Source organism: Mus musculus, chromosome 16, assembly GCF_000001635.26.
Source record: "Mus musculus strain C57BL/6J chromosome 16, GRCm38.p6 C57BL/6J".
Lineage (NCBI taxonomy): Eukaryota > Metazoa > Chordata > Mammalia > Rodentia > Muridae > Mus > Mus musculus.
In genome coordinates this window covers 31,539,381-31,565,240 of record NC_000082.6, presented here as the reverse complement: position 1 = coordinate 31,565,240, position 25,860 = coordinate 31,539,381, and the positions used below count along the sequence as shown (strand labels likewise).

The 25,860-nt window shown below is 46.0% G+C and overlaps 1 long non-coding RNA gene across 18 annotated transcripts in view; it reads left to right on the top strand.

The window, feature by feature from the left end:
• The window catches only part of Gm34032, a 102,402-nt gene that overhangs the window by 13,243 nt on the left and 63,299 nt on the right, over positions 1-25,860 (top strand). For 17 of the 18 annotated variants that reach the window (XR_001781968.1, XR_001781972.2, XR_001781967.2 and 14 more), the window contains exons 2-4: positions 12,906-13,014; positions 20,117-20,182; positions 23,012-23,118. This is a non-coding gene — a long non-coding RNA (predicted gene, 34032). Of the gene's footprint in view, positions 1-12,905; positions 13,015-18,532; positions 19,718-20,116; positions 20,183-23,011; positions 23,119-25,860 lie in introns of those variants that run through there. The other variant, XR_876019.1, reaches the window with a different exon arrangement.

The window sequence follows — 25,860 nt, the reverse complement described above, 5'->3', positions numbered from 1 at the left end:
TTTTTTCTTCTTTTATGAACACTAACGTGTCCTCTTGCCCCTGGAATTCCTCCTGAGAGCCAGGCTTGGCCAAGAGCTTCAATTCAGGTGCCAATCAGGTGGAGAAGTCCCCACACCACCAAATGTTCAGGGCCAGAGCATTGTGAAACTGTCACGAGAAATATATTTACTTGTTTCCAGTTTTGGAGAAAATTTCCGTAACCAACGGCCAGTTCGCCACTTCTGTGGATGGCTGAACATTTTTGACAAACCTCAGTGTTTTCAAAGGTAAGATTCCAGATTGAGAGAGGACCTGAAGGTCATTTGGTTTGGACCCACTTAGAAATTCCTCCTGCAGGCTTTTGCCTTATTTATTTTTAACATTTCATAACATGGAACAGCTTTCACTAACGGAGAACTTTCCATTTCCCCATACTGGCTCTTTCTCCCCACCCACCCCCCTCATTTTAAGAAACTTTGAGCTTTATTTAGCATTATATTTGAGGCACTAATGAGAATAAAAGAAGAAATTAGCTGGGCGTGGTGGTGCATGCCTTTGATCCCAGCACTCGGGAGGCAGAGGCAGGCAGATTTCTGAGTTCGAGGCCAGCCTGGTCTACAGAGTGAGTTCCAGGACAGCCAGGGCTAGACAGAGAAACCCTGTCTTGTCTCGGGAAAAAAAAAGAAAAAAAAAAAAGAAGAAGAAGAAGAAAAAAGAAGAAGAAGAAGAAGAAGAAGAAGAAGAAGAAGAAGAAGAAGAAGAAGAAGAAGAAGAAGAAGAAGAAGAAGAAGAAATTAAAGATTAATTCCACTCTAAACTATTGGTTGAAGACGTAAAGAAAAAAAATGATGCTATTGTGCATAGTGCCCAGTGAAATGTCACTCTGCTTGTATTTAAATGGCTCGCTGTGCGTTACTGTGTAGTGCCAGTTATAAAAAATTGTTTGCTAGCTTCAACATTAGGATGGACTTTTTAAAAGATGTGTTTGTAGTGAGGAACATGACAGTAAAAGCACACAGCTTGTAACTAACACAGAAAATATGAAATGTCACTTTTATAATACACGCAATATAGTTTGTGGGGCTTTCTGCCTGAGGAAAGAACAGTCTGAAGAGAGGTAATCTTTCCTGTCTGAAGACTCCAGTCTACACTGGGATTCCCCTCCAGTGCTAACCTAGAACTCCACAGGCAACACTCACAGTGCTTTGGACAAGGGAGGCTCTGAGCCTGAGTGAAGCTAGCAAGCAGGCTTCCTTCTCAAGCAACACAATGTTACTAATGCCTAATGGTTATATCACACACTCAACCAAGGGGACAATTCTATTTAAGCAATAATTTTATGATTACACAGAAAATCACAGTTCTTCAGACAGTAAATTAATATGATATGCTTAAGCATTTTAAAGAAATTTGTACCTTTTGGTGAAGAGACCAAAATTATAATTAGGATTTTTAGAAATTAAAAAAGGAGAGGTATTCAAAGTTAATAAAAATCTCTCAGTGCCTCAACAAATACATATTCCCCAAATAATTAGTCCTGCCCAAGAAACCTGGATGAATAAATCAAACCAAACCAACAACAAACAACAAACAAACAAGCAAAAATCCCAACCTAGAAGCTAGTATACAAGAGGACATTTTAAAACTTTAGATGTTAGAAAAGGAAAATAGCTTTAGGTATATTGTATTTCCTTACAAGAGCACTGTGATTCTTCACTTCACTACAAACACATCTTTTAAAAAATCCGTCCTAATGCTGAAGCTAACAGGCAATTTTTTTTAAGTTACTGACACTATACAGTAAAGCACAATGAACCATTTAAATAGAAACAGAATAGCATTTCACTGGGAAGTGTGCACAACAGCTTTCTTCCCCTCTTTATATCCAATGGCGATATTATAGGTGTACAGCTTCTAAACAGACATAAACGTTTTTTAAAAGCACAAAAGCTACAAGTTGCTCAAGAATGCTACCGCTCATATACAGGAGGTCTTACAAAGATACAAGCTTGCTGAATTTCAGATGGTAAAAATGCTAAACTATAGCCGGGCGTGGTGGCACAGGCCTTTAATCCCAGCACTCAGGAGGCAGAGGCAGGTGGATTTCTGAGTTCAAGGCCAGTCTGGTCTACAAAGTGAGTTCCAGGACAGCCAGGGCTATACAGAGAAACCCTGTCTCGAAAAACAAAACAAAACAAAACAAAAAAACAAAAACAAACAAACAAAAAAACAACCCAACAAAACAAAACAAAACAAACAAACAAACAAAAATGCTAAGTTATTGCATCTGCCAGAGTCTATCTGGTTGTTCCTCCTGCAGCAGGCTCTGGAGGCATGTGCCATTGAGAAGTCACCCTCCTGGTATTCCTTCTCTTCTCACGGTTGGCCATGACACCCATTACAGTCGGGGGAGATGGCAAGTATATCTCTACCATACGTTTAGAACTCTGACCCAAACTGGATTCCACCGGTTTCGTCTTCTTGCATCCTCAGTTATGCCAATACTTCATGAGAGTCCTCATCACTTTCATGGTCTTGGGGAGGGTTCTGTGACTGCCCGCAGCCAGTTAGGTGGAGAGTCACCTGCCCTCCTCTTCCTGGCACTTTCCCTGGCCAGTTCTTACAGCTATGCATTGGTCTTAGCTCTGCCCCTAGACATTTGAAGACAGGACATCCCTCTAACTCTACTTTGTTATTTAAGCACTCCCCTGAGGGGGTAAAGTGCTTGCCTTGAAACAATGTGGATCCAAGTTCAACAGCCAGAACTTGTGTTAAGAAGGAAAGGAAGGAGCTGGTAGGTGGTGACACACACCTTTAATCCCAGCACTTGGGAGGTGGAGGCAGGCAGATGTCTGTGAGTTCGAGGCCAGCCTAGTCTATAGAATGAGTTCCAAGAAAAAGCTAGACATAAACCTTTGTGATCCTAGTGCTAGGGAGGTAGAGCCTGGAAAGGGTATCGTTGGGGCTCATTGATCAACAAACTGTTTAATTGCTGAGTTCCAGGCCAGTCAGACACCCTGTTTTAAGAAACAAGGCGGAAATTCATCTAGATTGTTGTCCTCTGGATTCCATATGCATGCTCCTACACATCTGCCCCCACACATATACATTTTAAAAATTAAAATTAGAAAAGTGTTTCCCTGTCCCACTATGTTCCAAACTTCAAATGAACCACATTGTGTACCCCACAAAGGCTCATGCTGGGCCAATATTATTATTTGCAGTTACCACAGAACCCAAAAGGGCTTTGCATACACTAGGCACTTAATAAATGATGCTGAATGAATGCAAGGACAAATATCAGTCTCTGTGCTCAAGCGAGTTTGACTATACTACAGTGGGCATAAGGAATACAGTCAAAGCTAATTATAACCTAGGGGTGATGAGAGACTAGCCACTGGAGAAAAGGGGGGGGGGTCCTTACCAGCAGCCTTCTCATGTCTTCTCATCTGCAGCTCTTAACACATTATCCTGTCAGGACGTGTCTGCCTGCCTCTCCTCCTGTATACTTAGCTCTCTCTCAGGTGTGTTTCCCTAATATTTAACATAGGCCCTGACCTGGAGGAGGCGTTTTACAGCTGCTGTGATTCCTGGATAGGCCAGTGAATCAATGAATGAATATTTCCACATGAAAAAGTCACAGGAGATGGGATGGAGACATGACTCAGCAGCTACGAATTGGACTTGCACTTCCAGACGACCTGAGTTTGGTTCCTAGCACACACATCACACAGCTCACAATTATCTCTAATTCTGGCTCTAGGAATCCAGCACCTCTGGTCTCCCAGGGCACTGGCATCCATGTGTATATAGCAATCCCACAACACATCATTTAAAATCCCCCTATGCATAATTTTAAAAACAAAATGCTTTATTTTCTAATAAAGAGAACTGCTTTTATTGGTATAAACTACTTCTTTCTTTCTTGCCTTTCTTGGTCGTAGATATTGAACAGAGAGCTATGAATGTGCCCTTACTGACTTACACCCTCACTTCTTTTTTTTTTTTAAGAGTTATTTATTTATTTATTTATTATAAGTACACTGTAGCTGTCTTCAGACACTCCAGAAGAGGGAGTCAGATTTCGTGATCGGATGGTTGTGAGCCACCATGTGGTTGCTGGGATTTGAACTCCTGACCTTCGGAAGAGCAGTCGGGTGCTCTTACCCACTGAGCCATCTCACCAGCCCCCACCCTCACTTCTTGACTTAATATTGTTTTTGCCCTCGGCTTTCCCAATACAGAACCTTGACAAAATAGAAGGGTCAGAGCCAGCGTTGGGAGGAAGACATCCTAGCGTTCCATGAAGCCTGGGCACTCTATGAAATGCCTTCTGCACACACTTACTGAGCACCTGTGTCCAGACAGTCAGACAGCACAGCAAGACAAACAGCATGCAGTTTATCCTGTTTAGGCCAGCAGAGACTTTACAGGTAACAGTGTGTTCTGGGTGCTGTGAAAGACAACAAGGTCAGCAAAGCTTCCTGGAGGAGGACAGAAGGGGCAAAGTGGCAAAGCCCAGAGGTGTGGGAACACAGAAGTCTGAGAACACAGTCAGTCCTGTCTGTGAGTGATCCCTGTATACACAGGCATCAAAAACTGCACATCAAGATATTCAGGAAGAAGACTTAATCTGTAAATGAATGTGTGCAGGCCTTTTTCTCATCACTATAATAAATAGAACAGTTATTTGCAAGACATAGCATAATAGGTATTATAATAGGTATTATAAGTAAGTTAGATATGGCTTACCACAGAGCAGGCTGTAATGCAATGTCACTGTAGTCATTGTGGGAAGCTAAGGCAAAAGGATTTCTTGAGTTCAGGAGCTCAAAGCCAAATTAGTAATATATTCAGACATTGAAAAATAAATAAATAAGGAAGAATGTGTGTGTTTGTGTGTGTGTGTAATATTATATGAACCCATTTATATGGGGAATTGAGAATCTGAGAACTCTGTTTCCCAAAAGGGTCCTTTATATTGACTGTATAACATAACATCTGGAGAATGAAGGAAGAGGTATGGGGACCACAGTATAGCCAGAGCAAGACCAACAAGGGTTTTACATGTCTGCCAATGAATTTAGACTTTAAGCATGAGTGATCTGCTGAAAAGATTATAAAATCTCAAAATGATTAGATTTATATTTTAAAAGATTACTGTGCCAGACGGTCAGCTTTCGGTAACTATAACAAAGATCTTAGTCCACTTATAAAGAGAAAAGGGTTATTTGGGCTTAAACCTTTAAACAAAGTCCATCACTCACTGGACCATGTTTTTGAGCATGTGATAATGTCAGTGCAATTTTAAAAGTGACAGTTCTCTCTTTATCCTGGTTAGCTCCCAAATAAATGAGACAGAGACTCTTAGATTTATTTAATAAGATCTATGGCACAATGACTGAGCAGTTATTAATTTAATCTAATCCTCTAAAATAATCTGGCTACCTCCCAGCCAAAATTCCTGAGACACTTGCACTTTAGTATTGATCTGGCTCTCTGCAAAAGGTGTGTTCTCGTGGTAGCTCATGGACTCTCTCCTTGTTGCCAATCCTCTCCTCTTCTCTTTCTCTCCCCCCCCCTCACTGGGATAGGAAGTCCAGTCCTATTCTTTATTTATTGAGCAATCAGAGAATAATTGGGGAGCAAGGTTTACACAACTTTGAGACAGGAGATTCTTAGAGTAAGCATTGCAATGCCATGTCCAGATTGCAGCCAGATATGGGAACACAGAAGTCAGCATTTGAATAGTACAGGGACAACCTTTACACAATGTACAATAACATTATGCCAACATGTTGGGTTGTGTGTCTACCTCACCACTGGGATGCTGGAGCCCCATTCAGGGGAGACAGGACACAACCCAAGATCCCTAGTCTGGCCAGAACAAAAGGATCCAAGGGCCTCAGGCCAAAGTGTTACCGCTCTCCAAGGGGAAGCCAGGGCAGAGCAGTGGCTGAATCTCTTCTGTTACTGTTGCAGCCCCATCCCTAGCAGCAGCAGCAGCAGCAGCAGCAGCAGCAGCAGCGACTAACTGCAACAGAAGCTGGAGACAGAACCACTAGGCGATTGACAAGATGTGGCTGCAAAGACAACGAAAGATAGCCAGTAGTCATAGCAGCAAGCAGCTTCAGCTCCCTGGAATGTCACAGCTCAATAAGACAGCCACCCTCAGACAATTCTTGGTGCAATAACTTGTGCACTTTGTTCCATGTGGATAGGGACCTTATAAACATTTTGGGAGTAGGGTGAGATCAAGGGGTAGACGTTTCTCATTGGCTCAGTCTGAGATGTTAGGGATGCTTTATTTGCATGGAAAAGGACTCCAGGTGTTGTCCCTATGTGGCTGGTTGTCATGGTCTTCTCAATGGGGTATCATGATTATGTGTTTCAGGACAGATAGACCCTGGCTGGGAGCTAGTTCTAACGCCTGCCATTCACAATTATAAAAATCCCCTTGGGTTTTTAAACCTGCTTTAACCTTACAAGGTCTTCTGTCTGCTGGCTTGGTCCACTTGCCCCACACCAACATGATAAGGCATCACATGACAGTGCCAGTGTATGTATGGCACAGAAACAAAAGAAAAAAGATGGGGCAAGGGTCCCATTCGCCCATTTGAAGGCTCATTCCCAAAGACCTAAAACCTCCCATTAGGCCCCTCCCCCTAAAGCTTCTATCACTTAACAGTGCTGAGTTGGGGACATTCCAGATCTAAACTGTAACAATTACGTTTGTAGCTGTGCAGGAACAAGAATGCTGGAGGACAGCTCTGTTAGGAGACTATTTGGAACATACTTAGAAGGTAAATGGAGGGAAGAATGACTTCAAGGTCACTGGACAGTGTGTCACACTACACTGACTCTCAGCTTCAGATGTGAGGGATGGAGATGTCAGCAAGGGAGATAAGACACAGATTGGGTGTTGGGGTACATCATGTGAAGGTATGTCTTTGTATATTCACTTGTTAATTCTGTCCCAGCAGAGAGCTAAAAGCTGGCAGGATCTTGGTATTGTTATTTCTACGGCCCATCCATCACTGGTGTCATATTTTATAAATATTCATCCTTCCTCACTAGCCTAGAGGTAATTTAGAATGGGGGGGGGAGGGACAGTGAGATGGATAGGACAGACTGAAAAGAGAAGTAAGATTGAGTTGGCTATGTCCAGGACTAGTCAGGTAGTCAGGTTAAGCTAGACTACTGGCTGGGAGGCTTCCCTAGCTTAAACGCCCAAGCTTTAAAATATTAAAAAGTTTGTGTCGTTATTTACACCACTGGTGTTGAGGGACCCTAAGGGGTTTTCCAGTCCCATACCCTCCTACAGCTTCCCGCTCCTGCCTGGAGTCAAGGCTAGGCCAAGTTCCATTCTCCACCCACAGGAACATTCTTGAGTAAAAATTCTCAGAATGTACTGACTGATAGCCACCTGACCCTCTGGAAAGTCCCAGGTAGAGTTCAAATGTGTGTCATGCTTGCTAGCCAATAGATTTGAAGGTCAATATGCTTAGTCAATAAGTTTGAATTGTAACCTTGATGATGTAACCTGTGCCCCTAAAAAAGTATAAAAACTGCTTGTAATAGCCATTTGGGGGTTGCCTTCTAGTCACTTGCCTTGAGGGAACTAACTGAAGGTCAACCCCAGCTCACTGGAAAATAAACCTCTTGCTTTTGCATTCATCTGTGCCTAGGTGTCTCACTTGGGGGGAAGGGCTCTCAAATAAGTACCAGTGACCGAGGATCAAGGTCTTACAGTGTGTCCAAAAGTCTTACTTTAATTGGGAATGAGTGAGTGGAGGAGGGGTCATGGAAAGTAGGAGGAGCCTTGGGAGAGATCTAGGCTTAGAGATTCACAAACAAGATGAACATGTGAGTCAGAAGCTCAATGAACAGGACTTGGTTGAGATATCCAGTAAAGGGACACAGACAGAAGGCAGAGCTAAACTAAGTAAGTGTGTGAATCAGCCACCAAGAGAGTATAGCTTAGGAAAGAGAAGGGGCTGCCTCAGAGTCTCAGGTCAAAGAGTTCTCTGGATGGCTTCCTGTCCTAAAACTCATGAGAACAGAAACCAGAAGCGACAGAAATTCTGAAGGAGGAGTGTGACCCTCAGGCATGCTTTTGGCAGCAACAAGGATGCAAATAGAGATTCCTGGACGAAAGAGAAAGGCTTTGGTGAGACTTGGCTGAGTTCTGCGACCTTGTTTATTTGAGATGATGTTGTGTATGACATTTTACCTTGCTTCTAATTCCCAGGTCTAGCATAAAGCTGTAGGATGCCATGGAAACCTCCTGGACTGGCATCCTTGTCTCCCTGTGGGCTTCAGTCATTTGCAGACAAAAGACCCTTCTAAGTGTCAATCATCAGAGCCGCACTATGCCCACTAAGTCCAAAGGCATGGGTGAAGCTGCCTCCTGTCTGTGAGGAGTAAAAGTCAATATTTTAGATCTGAATTATTCAGATGCTATACCCCAGAAGTGATTCATAACCCAAAGAGAGAGCCCAGTGCGAGAACAGTGACTGCAGGCTCTGTAGGCAGGGCTTAGCTCACAGTTCCCCAAGCAGTCAGTCAAAGGGCTAAAGAAAAGATGAAATAGCAACATCATTCTGATGCAGGATCCCAGGGAGAGCCCAAGGGAGCTAGGCTGCTAGGATGTCTAGACAGCACTAATGACAGAGTTGAGGGTCCTCTGGGCTCTCCAAGTGCTGTTATCATCAAGAATTCCTAGGCTCTTTGTACATGGGAGAGTTAAGTTAAGTTTGTGGTGGGGCAAAAGGATGCTTCAAATGCTCCCGTTTAGAACACAATGAAAGTTGTTTGAGAAAAGTGGATGTTGTCTACATCTTTGACCCTAGACTTTGTGTAGATGGGGTTGCTTTGTGTAGACTAGGGTTGCTCAGGGAATACATCATCAAGACCAAGAGTCAGTGGGAGGACTGGCCTGGGAGCGGGCAACACAGTCAGGAGTGTGGATGATTTGGCAAAAATTCATCTAAATGGAAGGAATAATAAAACATGATGTAGACAGAGGGAGGAATGGAAGCAGAGTGGGTATCCCTTGAACCTGGTTGGATTTTGCTTTACTGTGTGTCTTAGGGTTTTACTGCTGTGAACAGACACCATGACCAAGGCAACTCTTATAAGGACAACATTTAATTGGGGCTGGCTTGCAGGTTCAGTCTATTATCATCAAGGCATCAAAGCATGGCAGTGCCCAAGCAAGTGTGGTGCAGGAGGAGCTGAGAGTCCTACATCTTCCTCTGAAGGCCACTAGGAGAAGACTGGCTTACAGGCAGCTAGGATGAGGGTCTTAAAGCCCACACCCACAGTGACACACCTACTCCAACAAGGTCACACCTATTCCGACAATGTCGCACCTCATAATATTGCTACTCCCTGGGTCAAGCATATTCAAACCACCACACTGACAAATTATTTGACATCAAAAACTTAAAAGAGAACAGTTTACTTTGGCTCACAGTTCCAGACAACTCAGTTCTATAGTGGCAGAAAGGGCCTGACACAGCAGAGCAGCTCACAGTCTGGTGGCTAGGAAAAACCTCTCCCTACCACCCCAGGCAATTGGGCAGTGCCATCCACATATGGGGTATGTCTTATCCTCTCAGTGATCCTCTCTGGAAACATGGTCACAGACACCAGAGGTGTACCTCTCTGATCTCCTGGGTGCTTCTAAATCTAATAGACAAAGCTGCAAACAGTTGATAGGAAGATTTCAAATCTCTGTTACTAGCTTCACCGTATACCTTAGGCAACACAATGATCTTCCCCAGCCATAGTTTCTGTAATACAAAGTGATGATAACTTACTGTGCTCTAAAGAAGACCACATGAAGTTGGGGCAGTAGGTACCATTATTCCCTTGCTGCTATTTGTTGGACATTGCTTTGCTGCAAGATCAAACTGAAAATAGCTTAAGTGAGACAGGTATTTACTTCTCTCTCACATAACAAGCTGGTTGTGGCACTCAGGTCACCAGAGGACCAGCCCCTTCCATGTAGTTAGCCAAGGTGTCTTCTTTTACATATTTCAAGATGGCTTTCCTTGACAACACTTTAGCTAGCAGCAGGGTCAAGGAATGGCAAGATTCTCTCCATTATCCAAATATTTATATACCACCTCCTCTCACTTCCTGTTGGCCAAGGACTCACTTTAAAATCCTGTGGCTAAACCATGTGGTGGGTTGTGCATGCCTTTAATCATAGCACTTGGGAGACAGAGGCCAGCCTGGTCCAAAGAGTGAGTTCTAGGACAGCCATGGCTACATATAGAAACCAAAAATAATAAAGGAAGGAAGAAAGGAAAAAAGGTAGGAAGGAAGGAAGGGAGGGAGGGAGGGAGGGAGGAAGGAAGGAAGGAAGGAAGGAAGGAAGGAAGGAAGGAAGCCAGCCAGCCAGCCTGTGGCTAAGAAAGAAGAGAAGGCTCTCCTTGGCCCTCACATTGGAAATTCCCATGCTCCCTTGTGCATCTTTCATGGTACCTGGAACATGTATACTCTTGGATTACTATATATTGTCTCTGGGAATACACTTGTAAGAATGTGGGACTGTGTCGGCCTTCCTCCTGTGGCCTGCCTAGGACCCACAGTGTCTCACATACACAGTATTCTTGCTGACTAACAGAATATCACCAAAGGCTTGGGGAGTCCCTTGGAGCAGAGCAGCGTAGCGGGGAGTGAATGAGTCCTCTTCACCCCAGGCTGTGTTGGGAATAGAATGAGTCTCTTCTACCATTCCCTTGATGCTGTGAGTGTGCTGTCAGAAACACAGATGAACACGCTTGGATTTTTTTTCCCATAAAGTCAGAATTCAGTAAATAACAATAAATTCATGAGATATGGAATTTTTTTTTTGTCAATAATTGCTTAGCAGTCTGCTGTCCCAGCTGAGGGAAATATACTGGTTCTTTTATTCTAGTTGTTTAAAAAAAAGTATGTATTTATTTTTGTGCATATGTATGTCTTACACACATATGCATGCATGTATGTATGTGACTTTGTATGCATGCTTGTGGAGGGAGCATGTAGACATCAGAGGACAATTTGTAGGAGTTGGTTCTCTCTTTCTACCATGTGGGATTGAACTCGGGACATCAGTCTGCAAATTCCTTGCTCTGTTGAGCCATCTCACTGGCCACAAAGGGTTAAAAGGCCCCAAGTGAGTTCTAGGAGTTGAAATCAGTCTGAGGAGCAGAAGCCAAAGGGATGCAGTTTGTGAGAATAAGATTAAAAAAAAAAAAAACCCAGGCTGGGGGTGCTGCTACTGCTGATGCCCAGATAGCCAGGCTGTGGATCTGCTGAGCTGCAGCAAAGTGCAGTAGAGAGGTGAGAGACAGGACCACGTGCAGGCAAGCAGAGATGCAGGTGGATGGATAGCGGTCTGAGTGGGCCACATCAGCCTCAGGAACTGATCTGAGAGAAGCCCCTGGGACTGTCTGGAGTCTTCTGCGTGTGAGCCCTCTGGGCTATTGGCAGTGGACTGTTAGGTGTCTTCCTCTTATGGGATCCAGGTGAGAGAGCTGCACTCTTTCCTCAGTATGCATTGTTAGATAATTCCCGGGCTCGGATATAATTTTTTAATAAACCGAGTGCCCCTATAGACCTACTTTATCTTAATAAGTTTATAGGGTGGTGCCCTTTCTACTTTCAGGAGTAAGTAATTATCAGCCTGTGCCTTGGGGATGTACCAGGCAGATGGTATTGTTTATATCCACCAAGGTGCTGAGTCACCACCATACTCAGTGCTTGAAGATGGAGTCGCTCAGGGCAAGGCACAGTTTGAAAAGACATTGTTTTATACAACATGGAGGAGTTTAGAGCATGGTACAGGCTGCTCTCAACATTTGGCCGTGAGGAGGAAGATGTTTCTATCTGAGAATAACCACTGTCCCAGGCCACAGAGTGGGTAGAGGATGGGGAGGGTGGGAGAGCATGGGGGTGGAAGGGTTGGGTGTAGGGAGAGTGAGGGAGTGGGTAGGGGATAGGCCAAGTCTAACAAATTAGCTACCACTCTTTGCTCTAAGAGCCAAACAACAACAAGAAAAAATAATGAGATTTTAATCAGCATGGCCATGTCCCAAAGATAGAAATCAGGAATCTTAGCCTATCATCTGGGGTACTGATAAGAGTGCTGGTCTTAAATAGAGAAAAGACTGGGGGGGGGGGGGGGGAGGGCAAAGTAGTCTTAGCCAAATTGAGATTTGGATGGTCATTATCTCAGCCTCACGGTTCCTCCTGATTAGTGGTGGGAAGCAGGGAAATTTCAATCAAAGGGGTAATTGCTCCCATTTGGGAGGTGACATCATCACAGGGTGATCTGTTGAATCCAAGGTTTAGGACAACGACTAGAGACTCGCAGGTGCCTTTTCAGGAGTCTGAAACAGAATGCTGTAAGCATCTAACAGTAAAATAGCTCAATTACTCACAGAACAGCACCTTGCACGGGGGATGAGATAGGTCAGGTACTAACCAACCTTGTATTATAAGGTTTTAGACAGACACTCCTTAAGTGATTAATATGGCTGTGTAGAGATGAATGGGGATCTATCAACTCAAAAGTTGGGGACAGATACATAATGACGGAGAGATGACAGCCTTTTTAGCCTGTGTTCAGTCAGGCCCACGTGATCAGTCAGCACATCTTAGGAAAAGCACTTTCCCATGTGTCTGCTGTTAGCAGGGTGGGTGTTCTGTGTGTGCTGTGTGCTTCTCTGGTCCTTGGAGCTCCTGTGGGCTTTTAGCATGGTGTGAGCCTGCATCAGAACGTTCTGGAGCAGGAAGCTGCTCTTTCATGGTAACATGTGCTCTGGAACTAAGATATTCAGTAAGTGTGGGGGACAAGGGCTTTCCCAGGACTGTGACAGCCCTACAGATGTAACCAGAGGCCTGGTTTTCTGTCCCTGTCTCTGTAAAGCCTTCAATAGGCCTGTTGCCTACTTGTGAGGGGTAGGGGAAGAGCCTCAATGGAGGACATCTCTGCGGAGACTGGCCTGCAGTGACGACTGCCTAAAGTCTGTGCCCAGGTAAGATTGCTGTTTGATGTATGAATTCTCCCTGGTGCTCCACATCTGAGACGCCCAGCTCACTTCTGTTTTGACACAATCAGTCTCCTTCCCTTAAACATGACTCTAGTTCCTATAGTGAATGGAGGGCTGTGGCCTCTACTTGACCTCTAACCCCTCACATCTGCAATCCACTCCGGTTTCCTTTGATTTTGTACTGGAAGGGAGACCAGGCTGGAACTGTGAGCAGCCAGCTCTTCTTTGGCAGCCTCTAAAGCCAGGACCAGTCATCAGACAGCAGGCCCTGGGGCTTGAGAGGTGCTCATGTTACAACGGTAAACAAAACGAGCCCATTCGAAAGCCAAGTTCAGATTTCCTCTCCTATATTTTCCCTGAAGGTAGGGGAGGAGAGAGCAGTCATGTCTTGCCAGTGGCCCATGGGAATTGTGCCCGTTCTTGGCACCTGAGAAACCCTTTCTTCTGCTCTGGCACTGTATTGGCCTGGGAATGACCACTACGGTAGTTTAATTCTGACAGCTGTAGAATAGTTTCTTCCCTTGTAGAGCCACAGTGGCCCTTCACGGCCTGCAAGTCTCTCGGGTTGGCAGTAGGCTAAATGAATCAGCTGAGTAGATTTTTCTCACTAGGGGTTCTGGGCTAGGGCGTCCTTTCCCTTGCTTCTGTCTGCATCTGGAACAAAGAGCAGTTAAGAAGCTGACCGGGTAATTCAGTTTACTGGCAAACTCTCTTCTTTCTTAGAATAGTTTCACTACAAACGTGGGGCCATGGGGTTTCTTTTGAAATGCTGCCTCTCTTCTGGTTCTTTGTAGACTGTCCATATCGCCGTGGGATGACTGGCTGCCCCCACTGTCCAGAGCACAGCGTCTCTCTGCCCCCGATTCTTTGCTCTGTTTACTTCCATCCAATATACACCCTAGATTGTCCATCTGAGTATATTTAACAGCAGTATCACTTTGTGATAGCTAATTGTGGTTGTCAGCGTGACTGTATCTGGAATTGAGCTACTGGGCACTCTGTGAGGGATTTTCTTGATCAGATCATTTGAAACAAGAAGTCCCATCCTAAATCTCCATGACACCTTCTGTGGCGGCCCTCATAGGACACAGAAAGAGGAAACTTTGCCTTTTGTCTGTTCTCCTTCACCCTCAGTGGCAAGTCCCCCTATTCTGTTGTTGTAGCATTCCCTCACCAAGGTTAGAACCACTTCTTCAGGATACCAACCTAGACTGAAGACTAAGCAGTGCTCCGAGTGTCTCCCAGGCAGTCTTAGTTAAGGTTTTACTGATATGAACAGACACTATTACGAAGGCAAGTCTTATAAAGGACAACATTTAATTGGGGCTGACTTTTAGAGGTTCAGTCCATTATCATTAAGGTGGGAGCATGACAGCATCCAGGCAGGCATGGTGCAAGAGGAACTGAGAGTTCTACATCTACATCTGAAGGCTGCTAGCAGAATACTTCCAGGCAGCTAGGATGTAGGTCTTACAGACCACACCCACAGTGACACACCTACTCCAACAGGGCCACACCTTCTAATAGTGCCACTCCCTGGGCTGAGCCTATACAAACCATCACATGTTCCAAGAGATTCCCTCAGACCTTCAGTGCCATATTGAAACTGGTGAGACAGCCAGTCTCGTTGACTGAGGAACTACAAGATTTTTGGCCTCTTTCAGTTTGTGTCAGCCAGCACTGGACTGAACTGAATCCTGTAAACCAAGCTAATAAATCCCTTTTTGACGTATGTCCTCACCCTGTCAGTTCTGTTCCTTTAGAGAACCCTGACTAACTCAAACTTCCTTGAGTACCCTCCTCAAAGAGTATGTTGACCACATTATATGTGCACTCTTGTTCTCATTAAATTATGGCAACAAGGGTTGGTAGCATGTGATATAAGGAATACTGATTTGGGAGTTGGGGCTTCTGAGTGCTCAGTCCTTGTCATTCACAATTTGGAGAAGGTCAGAAGGTCATTCCTATGAAAGGCTGGATGTTCTGTCTAGCACTGATAAACGGACTCGTGGCCTCTTATCAGTTTGAGCAGCATCTTGTCACTTCCCACGACATCTGATCACCTTGAGTAGGCACAGAGGAAGATCTGACTAGGAACTAGGGCGATTCTGATAACCGAGCAGGGTCTGAGACATCTGATTTCAGCAGCCAGTTAGTCCAGACTGGATCTGGCTTGATCTGTAGATGACTCTCTCAAAAGAAAGAAGAGCTAGATTTGACTGCAAGCTTGGAAGGCTGGCATCTAGGTTATTCCATTTCTACTCCTAAAAGAGGCAGTCTTGCTATCTTATGTTAGATAAGGGTGAGGATACAGGTAGAAGACACCCCCAACGCCAATGTAATCAGGGCTAGAAGAAGGAATGCATGTCAGTACTCTACAGTTCTACATGTCTTGTTCCACCTTTTCCACTTCTCTGCATCACTGAGGGAGTGGGGAGAAGGGAATGGAACAGTAGGTCTGATGGAGAACTTTCCTGGGTTTAGCAGGCTCTCTATTGATTGGTCTTTGTTCTTCATCTCATTTGCATGCATACACCCAGCCAATCAGATCCCATCAGGGTTAATATAAACCCCTGGACACAGCCCTGTCATCAGTCTGGCCCTTGGACTAGAGCCCCAGCTCTTCTGCAGGAGATTCACATCCACTCAGTAGACCTGCTCGTCAGAGGAAGGCTGAGCAGATTTGACTCCAGCAGGAACACATGATGCAGCCTCCAGGGCAGGCCCACTGAGAGAGCCCACAGGGTTCACCACTTCTGCTTCTGTTATGCTCACTCTCTTGGGTGACCTGTTCTTTATGGGCTCCTTTGGAGGCTGACATTGGTTGGCATCCCAGGTACACTGAGAGCTCACAGCTGGAACATCTGCTGACAACCCCTCCTGTTGGCATCCTGCTGCTATGGAGCATTTTTTTAAGCTTTAATTTTTCCATCTACACTGCCACTCTCACCTAGTATATAAAAGTCCTCCGGGAGCCAAGGAGATGGCTTACGAGGTAAAAGCACATGTGGCTAGGTTGCTGAACTGAAGGGAAGCCCTGGGACTTACAAGGTGGAAAGAGAGAACTGATTCCCATAAATTGTCCTTTGACTTCCACAGAGATGCCATGGTATGCATACATACATACATACATACATACATACACACATATGCACATACATACTTAAAAATACATAATATGTATACACAATACATACTTATACACATACATACACATATACATACATATGCACACATATATACATACACATATACTACATACATACACACATATACATATACATACATGCATGCATATACATGCATACTTGTGGAGAGCCATTGCGTGTGTGCCGTGAGCAATCGCCATTATAAGATGGCGCTGGCTTCCACTGCGCCTAACTAGTAAACAAGCCTTATGCGCAAGTGCAAGAGTGAACTCACGCCCAGTCACTGCCCATCTCACAGCGTAGTAATGGGGTGATGGGCGAGCAACGAATCAGGAGCTGTCACGCCACATCAAGTGCTGAAACGTCACGCTGCGGGCTATATAAGCAGCACCATTTTCCCGGTTCGGGGTCTTCCCTCCTGAGAAGTAAGCAATAAAAGCTTTGCCGCAGAAGATTACGGTTGTCCTGAGTGTGTTCTTGCCGGCGGGGACAAAAGCTCGGGCAATACATACTTACACATATATACATACATACGCACACGTACTAAATAAATAAACGTAATAAAAATTCTCCTTGTTTGTTTACCCTCCTCTGTGTGCCCACTTTATTCTTAGAGGAAGACAAGAACCTGACAAGAGGCTGTCTCAGTTGGTAAGAAAGTTCCAGACAGACTACCATACCCTTTGTTCAATTTCTTCTCATGAAGGTCTCTACAGACACGAACATGCCAGTCCCCATGACCCATAGGGCAGTTTTACATGAGGTTCATTGCTTCCTGTTCCCACCACGGCCTTCCAAAAAAGGTGTGGCTGGGCTTAGAACCAGTGACCACCACATTTGTCAACTGTCACCCAGCAGCTATGTGTCAGTAACTTCGGCTTTCCCAAATCCCACAGAGAACGCTGTTCTCCAGACAGATGTGAAGCACGAAGTTTTCAAAGGCACTAGATCTATTGTCTATCACTGTAACCATTTGAAGCTAATATTATCCCCCCTCTTTAAAACAATAAAGATGGTTTAAGACTTGTAGATTCCACTTTTCTGAGAAACATCATTTGGGGACACATGGACTTGGTAAATAAATTCAGAAGAGCATACTGTCTCACCAGGAGCTGTAGACTCCTGGCAGTCAGGGTATTTTTCCTGGAACACAGTTATGGCCAATAAACAATTGCCTACAGGACCAGCCTGGGGATGCATTGGGAGGAATGTCATGAGGGAGGGACAGCATCCTTGAGATGGACTCTTCCAGTTGTCATGTAGTTCCTGAGATGCTGCTGCAGGCTTCGGTGCTTCCTAGGCTGTGCCCTTGTATCTAATGTCATTTGTCTACTCGCTCTTTCCAGCAGTCAGACTACTGGCTTCAGTTCTAGGCTCCCTTCATGGGGAGGCTGAAGAAGGACCGGCGTCATCGTCTGTATTCACGGACTTGGACTTTGTTATGAAACGTGTGGAATAGGAAACAGATTGCTTCAGTTGACTCGCTCTAATTTCCCCCTCTACCTTATTGCTTTCAGACTTCCGAAGGTCTTCTAAGCCAGGCAGCACTGGAGTAAATCTCTCTACATTTGTTCTTTCTGTGTGCAGCTGAGTTACCCTACACAATTCTAGCTTCCTGTTGGCTTTATTGAACTCAGTGCGTGACTATCTTAAGTTTTATACAAATATTAAATTAACATTCCCCATGCAAGCAAAACCTATAATCATTAATTCGGGTTATGTTTAAAACAGTGATTTCCATCTATGGCTGCATGTTGATAAAATCACAGAAGCTGTATAGAAATTCCCATGTGGAGGCCCACGCCTCAAAAATCTATTTTAATTGATTTGGAGTGGGGCCTGAGCATTGATTTTTTTTTTAAAGCTCCCTGCTGATTCTAATTGCAGCCAGGATCCAGAAGCATTGTTCTGAATGGTGCCTGAGGAGTGTGTTAATTTGGTTGAGAGGAAGACAGAGGAACTGCCTGGCTTGTTTTGTCAGCTCTCAGCCCCAGATCTGGAGAGGAACAAAAGCCAAAATCACAGTGCAGTTATGTAAGGTGTGGGGGGCAAGCCATGTCTCAAACTGCCTGTATATTTCACCCAGGGCAATAGACAACAGTAAGAAGTACTGGTCGGGGAACTAACTGCGTGCCTTTTAGCTGTAAAGCCCAATAATAAGTAGGGGGACAATGAAGAAGGAGAGGGGAAGGGGGAGGGGAGGGGGAGGGGGAAGGAGGGGGAGGGAGGGGGAGGGAATAGGGAGGGGGAGAGAGAGGGAGAGAGGAAGAGGGAGAGAGGGAGAGGGGGATGGGGAGGGAGAGAGGGGAGGGGGAGGAGGAGAGAGGAGAGGGGGAGGGAGAGGGGGAGAAGAAAGAACTTTAACTAACCTGCACTGAAAATACCTTCCTGCCTCTGGAAGACCAGTTCCTAATAAGCCCCGTAACGCAGATTTATGTTGCCTTGAAGGCAACATCACTCCAGTGAATTATGATTTAGAGAGGCAAATCCATGTCTCGCCCCCAGAAGACAGAATTTCTGGCTGAGGGTGTCTGAGGTGGAGCAGGGAAGATAACTCGGGTGGCACGGGAGACAGAACAAAGGACGACCGCTGAGCAGGCAGTTCTGAGCTTCTTTATCCTTAGCTGGGAGTGATCACTGCTCAGCAGGATTTCCAGATTTCCAGGCTCTACCGACCGCTAGACCCTTGTTTTCTCTTCCCTGGGAAAGACTGGCCCATTAGCTCTCCGGCTGCACTAAAGCTTAAGTTGTGTTTTTCTCCCCCAACTTTATGAAGGAAACAAACAGTTTTCAAAACTTAGAGGACAGCTAAGGGAGACTCCGCCTCTTTAGCATTAAGCATACGGTGCCCCAGGGGACAAGAAGGCCATCAGCTGACAGGAGGAGGGGACAGGCTGGCAGAGGAGAAGGCATTGGGACGGATGCGGAACGTGCTGCCCAGAGACAAGCTTTGGTGCTTGGGGATGGAGCTCAGCGCTCATGGCGGGTTTAAAGAACGGTCACCTTCTGAGTACGTCAGAGTGAGGAATTAGGGATTTCCCTGAGGAATGAGAGGCAATAAACTCGTAAACTGAGTTTAAACATTCTTCTGAATCCAATGGACATTTCCCTGGGGCCAATACCCCTAGCAGAGCATCTGCCTGCCTCAAGGAAGGGCCCCAGGAGCGCTGGCTGCTAGGCACAGGGTGTCACCTGATCCCACAGTTTCGGAAACAGAGCCTCCTTTACAACCAAATGTCGGGGTGAAGAGAGGCCTGACTGACCCAGAGAGGCGCTTGATATTTTCTGAAGGACCTTCTTTACAAAGGCACTCTGAAGGTTGACTTTGACCTGTACCAAGCTCCGTCCTAGCTTCCTGGTGGAAAGGGAATCTCCAGGCTGGTCATGGTCCCCTAGTGTGACAGAAGTAGGGACCTGGATGCTCGGTCATGCCTTCTCTCCCTCCCCAGGGTCTTTGAGATGAGAACAAACAGGGTGGAAGCTTTTGTGCTGTAAACCAGAAGAATCTAGCAGGCAGGGTACCCTGTGTTCCAGAAAAGGTGGGCACCAGCGTCGTTGAAGCTGATTCCTGGGGGCGGGGTCTATGCCTACCCCCGCAGTCCTTGTATCCTTGTACAGCTGTTAAGTGTAAACAGCTAACTACATGCTAAAGACTGATTTTAATTCTTTTACCCAATTAGCCAAATACAAGTGTTGATTTTGCACAAGTACATCTCTACCCGCGCTCATCTCCTTCCATGTCCGACACGGCCCCACATTCAGATGGTGCTTCTGTTGTGTTCCCTGAGCTGCGCCCTCCATGAGTGTTACTTGCCCTGTTGCCTTGTGCTGGGTGTGAGAGTGGGGCTCCCCTGCAGCCAACCACACTCGCCCATTGCTCACACTCCCTGTGGAAAGCTCTTGACGACTTCAATCATGTCTGTGTGTTCCCTCTCTAGCAAGCACTGAGAGAAAAAGAACTCCGGGCCGAAGTCTCCAGGAAAGAGGCGTCAGGGAGCCCCGAGGTAGGAGAGTAAAGTTGAAACCTGTTAAAACATTCATGGTAGTTCCACTGCCTCCTGGTGTCTCCTTACTTCCCACCTCCTCAAGGTGGATGCCACTGGGGCATGGGGGGTGGGAGATGGGGCAGAAGATCTGTGTCAAGAATCGGGAGAGGGGTCTTTGGTTTTTAATTGGCTCTGTGGCCCGTGGCCATTCCTTCTCCTTTCCTCGGGCTCAGTTTCCCTGCCATTGAGTGAAAAAATTAGGCAGGATATCTGCCTACCTTCCAACTCTAGCACTTTGTAATTTTATGCATTTCATCCAGCTGTCACATACTGGAGAAGGGGCGCAGTGCCCATGGTTTGTTGGGCAGAGCACACAGCATCCGATGGATGACACTCCAGGCCCTAAGTTTACTCGCCAGCCTTTGGCTTTGGAGGCTTTGGGGGAGTTTTATCTTTAAAGCATTTAGCATCGTAAGTACCAGACGGCAGCTACACAAAATAGGAAAATCTCCTTAGGAAATGGTTAAAGCCCCCACCCCATGCCCCGGAGCCGGGGAGAGCATTGACTCAGATGAAAAGGACTTTTCCAGCGGGCAGAGAAATCAGCAGCATCGTGTCTGCTGGTGCAGCATCGTATCTGCTGGTGCAGCATCGTGTCTGCTGGTGCAGCATCGTGTCTGCTGGTGCAGCATCGTGTCTGCTGGTGCAGCATCGTGTCTGCTGGTGCAGCATCGTGTCTGCGGTGCTGTCGGTTCTGTCCAGATGGTTCTGGATGAATCCTGCCGACTCAGACCCTTGGCGCTGGGCGGTTCTTTTCCACCCAGTGTTGGTCTTAATGATGAATGTAGGTTGTCTGAGTCTTCTGGCCCCAGCTGCCCCAGAAACCAGGCTTAGGAATCACTTCCAAGTTCATCTCTAGACTGTCTGGCTTTTAAATGCTTCCTCTAGAGACAAACGCTCATAAAATGCTGTCTCTGCACCTAGTGCCGTTCTTGTTGGATGCCTGTGTGACCAGGGGCAGAATGTGCCAGGTAGGGTTGCAGGGAGGTCAAGGGGAGGGCATCCTGGTGTCCTAAAGGTTGCCAGGTAGAGTAAAATTTCTGCTACCGTCTCGAGGTAGGTGTTTCTACCCCAGCCAGCCAGCCAGCCAGCCAGCCAGCCAGCCAGCCAGCTCAATGACCTGCAGATACCGGCTAGAAGCCCAAGACTGGGAATGAATTGCTACACTGTTTTATTTTTATCTATCTATCTATCTATCTGTCTGTCTGTCTGTCTGTCTGTCTGTCTATTTATTTGTTTGTTTATTTATTTTTACTATTTCAAAGAACAACAAAAAGCCCTAACCTCGTTGGGGGGCAGGGCCGAATTGGCCAGCTTCCTGGAGTTTGTCACTTTCTGAAACCTGAGACTTAGTGTCACATTCATTCCTTGAGCAATATTTAGAGTTGTGGAGAAAGGGCTACATGTGTTTGAGTGAAGTCCCGGGAGCAGCTTGTCAGCCTCAGTCTTGTCTTGTTCTCTCAGTGTCCATGTCTGAGACCCTTCAACCGTACTCCTCCATTCCACCTCATCCCGGATCCTGCCCCATCCCATCCCTGTCTCACAACCACCTCTCCCATCTTCCCTCCTGTACCCCTACAGCAACCACAGGCAGAGAGAGGTAAGAGTGCCCCAGCCCTCACCTGAAGCAGCACTCAGGCTAGGTCAAGTGTACATTTCCCAGTTTAATGATATTGGGGCTCACTCACTAGATTGGAAATCACTCTTCCCCCTTCAGAGGTCACTACAGAGAAGGCTGAGTTGATTGGGTGAGTTTTGGCGATAGGATCTCACTGTGTAGCACCCAAGGTGAGTCAGTTGTTTAAAGGCTCAGAGCACTTACCACACCTAGATGGAATTTTCCATAGGAAATTTCCCTAAAATAAAGTAGAAAATAAACAAAACTTTGATATGACAGAACTTGTAGTGTACAGATTTTTAAAAATAAGATGTAAAATACATGTGTTAAATACAGAGGGCTCTTTTATCCCTACCCCAGAGTCTTGCCAGGGTCTTTGGTTAGGTACTCCCTTAGTGATGAGATGTCCCTAGTGCCTATGCTGACCCACCTGCTGCTCAGTAATGCACTATAGCATAGATGATAAAGAGAAATGTGTGTCTCCTCCACACTCCTTCCTGCTAGTACCCCACAGTAAGGCACTGAAGGTACCACTGTGGGCACCACTTTGGGCATCGCCATGAATATCACCATAAGCACCACTGTGGGCATTATCATTGACATCGCTGTGAGCATCACCATAGGCATCACTGTGGGTACCACTATGGGCATCACCATGAGCATCACTGTGGGCATCACCGAGGGCATTGCTGCTGTTGCTGTCTTCATTCGGGCTCATGGTTGCCGTCATTCACTACTCTGACCTCTCCAATCTCAGTGGTCTCTTCTATTCCAGCTTAGCTGAACCACAGACATTTGTATTTTTAAAAGACAAAGTGAGAACCACACTGACATCCAGTTTACACAGCCTGCCCCCGTTTATGGTGTTTTGACTTAGAATTATTCAACGTTATGATGGTGCAAAAGCAAAAAGCATGCCCACATGCTGTCTCTTCCTATCAAGGACCATTCAGTTAATTACTGGTATTTGATATTTGGATTGTCCCTAAAGAACCACGTGTTCAAGGCTTAGCCTTAATCCATGATGTTATCAGAAGGTCATAGAACCGTTAAGAGTTGGGATCTAATGGAGATGTGTGTGTGTGTTAAAGTCATTAGGGGGATACCTTCAAGGGGGGTAGTAAGACCCCAGCCCCTTCCTCTTTCTCCTTTTGGTTCTTTGTCTGCAGGGTGAGTGAGATGGTCTATCTGACAACCATAGGCACAAGAACAACAGGTTAATTGATCCTGGATTGGAATCTCCCAAGTTACGACCCCCAGATAACTGCTTTTCTTGGTAAGTTGGTCGTCTCAGGTATTTATCAGGGACAGGAAGCTGATTAACAGAGTATCTGATCGATACTCCGTGACTAGGTGGGCTCAGTATTTGGTGGTTTTCGCCACTGTCAGCTACTGGAAGCATTTGGGGCCTGCCCAAAACAGGGTGTTTTAAGGAAAGGCATTTGGTAGGTACTGGATGCACTTTCATTTTGGGATATTTCTAACCTATTATAACAATGGCGTTGTCACCATGTGATTCTATTACAAATGCAGGAGCACTCCTATCTGTCAGTAAGGGTCTCCACAGGAGAGAAATGTTCCTGTAATCGGGGTGATTCGGTAGTGTTCTCCCTCTTGTGTGTGTGTGTGTGTGTGTGTGTGTGTGTGTGTGTGTGTGTGTGTTAGGCCTCAGTCTCATGGTCTTGCACATGTGCACATGCAAGGCAAGGACTCTATCCCTGAGGTTCATCCCTGGTCAAGGCTGACTTGTAACATGGATGGGTTAGAATATAGAGTGTAGGATAGCCCAAAGCAGAGCTTGGGACCCCAGGGCTAGTGACAGTGGGGACAAGGGGAGGGATCATTTGCCAGAACCAGAAGGAGAGAGCTGGGCGGGGCCAGGATGCTCTGGGAGGAAGGGAACAATCTGGTGAAGGTGACACCACAGGGGTGGAGCTGCAGAAGTAAACCCCAGCATCTCACCTCCTTCCTCCTAACTGTTGGCTCTCCCCATACCCCAGAGGTCCTGCAGCTGAAGTTCTTGTCAAAGCGGAAGGCAGGGTAGGACCAGGGAGCATCCACAGGGGCAAAGGCAGCTACACTTTATCAACACACTGAGGTCCCGAGTCACCAACAGTCCTGTGTTCTGTCTTGTAGGACTGTGTGGGCACAGCCCCAACTCCTCAGCCCTGTCTGGGTTTCTGGCCTGGGGGAGATTCGGAGGCTTCGTCAGTCCACTGGTGTGTGTTGTATTTGTATGCATGGATGGTACTCTCAGGGTACAGCTCCTTTCTTACCAGCCCTGATGCTCCACCCCAGAGCCTCTGTGCCTCTGGTCTTGCAGAGCTGGTCCTCCATGAGATCAGACTGCTTCCTTTGAGTCCTGCGCTCACTCCCACTAACCCCAGTGTCTTCTTTATCTCACCCTATTCCTTTGCCTGTCCTCTCTCAGCACCGTTTCTCCAGCCAAGCCCAAATGTCTGGTGTCCTTGTTGGGGATGTTGGATCAAGGAGGGTATTTGGGGTGATCTCTAGGCTATGGGGTCCAGTCTGAGGAAATCCTTCTGGGAAGAACTCTCTTCCCTGAAATGAATTTTCAGTTGTATAGTCCAGTCTTATTGGAAAATTCAGGAAGTACCCAGGCTAAACACGCCAGAGGACACACATGAGAGGGAGGAGGGATTTGTTCACTATTGGTTTTAGTGTTCAATCATGATTTCCTGACTCCATATCCAGAACATGGCATGTATGAGGAGATTTGTCACCTCATAGAGGATGGGAAGCAGAGAGAGAGAACATAGCAACATACAGAACCTTCAAGGGCCCACCTCACTGACCCCCCCTCCTCCAAACAGGGGCCCACTTCCTAAAAGTCTCTAGAACTTCCCCAAAATAATTCCAACAGCTGGAGACCATACATTCAACATGAGCCTTCGGGGTTATTTATATTTAACATTCCACAGGGCCAGCAATAGAATTCAACAAATCTATTTTCTTCCCTCCCATCCCTTCTTTCCTTTACTCCCCGCTCCCCACTTCTTCCTCCTCAGCCCCTTCTCTTTTTTCTTCGAAAGAATTTCGCTGTTGAGCCCAGACTGGCCTTATGATTTTCCTGCTTCAGTCTCCCAAGTGCTAGGACTTTCGGGATGAGCTATCATACCTGCTTGGCAAATCTATCTTGAATAGCATCCCTTCAGTAAGAACAGAACACATACATTAATATAGAGATTTACCAGTTTAAGTTGTGTTAGGGTCCATGAATCGCTGAAGAGTGATACCTCAGGCTCAAATAATAAGCAAAAGCAGGGCTGGCAAGATGACTCAGCAGGTAAGATCACTGACTGCTCTTCCCAAAGGTCCTGAGTTCAAATCCCAGCAACCACATGGTGGCTCACAACCACCTGTAATGAGATCTGACGCCCTCTTGTGGTGTGTCAGAAGACAGCTACAGTGTATTTATGTATAATAATAAATAAATCTTTGGGCCAGAGCGAGCAGGGACTGAGTGAGCAGAGTTGGCTTGGAGCAAGCAGGGTTTGACTAGAGCAAGCAGAGGTCCTAAAAATTCAATTCCCAACAACCACACGAAGGCTCACAGCCATCTGTATAGCTACAATGTAATTACATACATTAAATAAATAAATAAATAAATAAATCTTTTTAAAAAATAGGCAAAAGCAAAGAATGTTTATTTGTGGAAGCAGGGGCCCAATTCCATCCGGTTGGAAAGACCCTGACTGAATTCGAAGATTCCATTTTAAAGCCAAAAAGAGGAACAGTAGGAAGGAGTAGGTGATCTGTATCTTGATTGGTGGGTTCCCTCTCCGAGGGTCTGGGTGATGCTATGGTTCAGACTATTCTTGCTTCATGCCGACGAGCAGTAGCTCTTTACCTCTTGGCTTGGATAACTGTCCTTTCACAAGCTGGGGAGGGGTTCCTTTTACATGAGCCTGCTATTCTTCAAGGGACTGACTTGCCCAATTCTGGGAAGTAGAAACTCAGGCCTAGACTCCTGAACAGCTAGTTGGTAACCTGTCAT